The sequence below is a fragment of the Camelina sativa genome, chromosome 18 (genome assembly GCF_000633955.1).
Source record: "Camelina sativa cultivar DH55 chromosome 18, Cs, whole genome shotgun sequence".
Taxonomy (NCBI): Eukaryota; Viridiplantae; Streptophyta; class Magnoliopsida; order Brassicales; family Brassicaceae; genus Camelina; species Camelina sativa.
This window is the reverse complement of record NC_025702.1, coordinates 13,533,137-13,535,274: the sequence shown is the minus strand read 5'-3', so window position 1 is coordinate 13,535,274 and position 2,138 is coordinate 13,533,137.

Sequence of the window (2,138 nt, the reverse complement as noted above, 5' to 3'; positions counted from 1 at the left end):
GTTTTTTTTTTTTTTTTTTGGGTGGCAACGTACCACTAACTTAAGAAATGTAATACATTACTTGATTAATATAACATACCACATTGAGCTATTTCGACGTTTTTTCTAATAAAACGATATTGGGAAAAAGAATCTTGGTGAGTATCTTTTTAGTATCTTAGTGAGAATTTTATTAGAGAGCATCCAAAAGACCAAAAACTATATACTGTACATTTTTGCGTTTAATACAATAATGATACTATATAATGTATGTACTAGAAAATAACAACGTGTGAAGTGGGTTGGTTTTGTAATTTGAACTTTGTAGACTTGTTAGTTAGTTAGGTGAATAAGGGAACACGTGCGGAATTAAAAGAGGCCGAATTAAAAAAGTTAGTATATTTATAAACATTCTCATCATACTCTTTTTTCAGTTAATTAATAAAAATAATTATAGTTTTATTTTATTTTTAACATGACTTTCTTTTCCGTATTCGTTTGATATCTTCTTTTTTTGATAAATGTAGAACTGCATAATTTATTTGTAGCCAGGTAAAGATTATAAACAAATTGGGGGAAAATAAATAAACACATGGACGGCTTAAATAAATCAGAAAAAAAAAAACAAACATGAAATGTATAGATGAAGAGGTCAAAATGTATGTAGACCGTAAAGGTGGAAGTGTGCATGGTCATGCATGTGGACATAAAGCTCCATTGCTGCTGTATAATTAAATTGAATTAATCTATTTTTAATTAATCAGCCTGGGACTAAAATTATGTTATCAATTAGTACTAATCAGCCTGGAGTATTGTAGTATCTTGATAACCGTCCAAAGTAATCGTACGGTGGATAATACTAGTTCTTGATTGTGTGGTTAATTTAATAACACCCCAAAAAAGTAGCTGATTGTGGTAGTTCATCATTTTTTTTTTCAATGAGTGCTTGGAATATAACGAAAAAACAATTATAATTGTTTAATTTGATGATGTACGTATGGTCATGCATTATAATTGTTTAATCTGATGATTCATATTATATTTATACCAAATTCCCCAACCATGTCAATATAACTGAGTCCATTATGATATTTATTTTGTTGGGCTCTACTGAAAATTTTCTGGCATTTGAAGCCCATATGAAATCCAAAAAATGATTTTTTGATTCTAATTCGCATTTTTTTCCTTACATTTTTTATAATTGATGTTATGTACCTTGCTTGTCTATTGAATGGGCTAGAATTATAACTTATCATGTCTCTTATCATTGTACCAATACGATATTTAATGTTCTTGCCTTCTATAGTTGTTGTTTACGCGTTAACTTATCATCCGACCACCACGGTTTTTATGCCCAGGGCTATTCCGACGCATGTTTTTGTTTTTAGACTTTTTTTTTTGTCAACTGGAATTACATTGATATAAGCTTGTTTGTGCCATCCAAACATGCAACTAGGGAAATAAAATCTCCCTCACTTACTTCAATCTAAACTAAGCCCTTATAACCCTTATGTATAGAAGGCAAGAACAGTACTTATATAGTAGTATGAAAATATGTGGAAAAAAAAAATATAGTAGTATGAAAATACATCAAGCAAAGATTTACGCCGCTGTTGATATATTAATGTTTTGGTGATGTTTTTAGTATTGTCATATTATGGTTTCTTATGTATAAAGAGTTATCTTCAATTAACTTTTTTTTATATTGTACATAAAAAAATAAAGTTTGTTCAAATCATTAGATAAATTCCACATTTAATATGAACAGAGATACTTAATTTACAAAAATTCCACATTGTATAAATGAAAGGATTAATAAGTCCCATCATTTTGAATGAACATGTTATTAACCTCACATTCGAAAGTGAGAAAAGACATAACTTACAATCACAGATCTTAAACTGTTGAGATCATCTAACTAATTTATTTCTATCGATGGCATTTTAGGTTTTACATATATGAATCAAATCAATGTTTTTAGGAATCCAACTTGTTTGTGGATTCCCTATGTGTCTCTCTAGTCCAGTAAGGAAGTTAATCAAGTTGATGTATGATCTGATGATATGTGAATGTGATGGATAGTACAAGAAGAAATGGTTGGACCTAAAGAGGAAAGATGAGGATAGTCAAAGAAAAGAGTCGTTACCCGTTAACCTTAT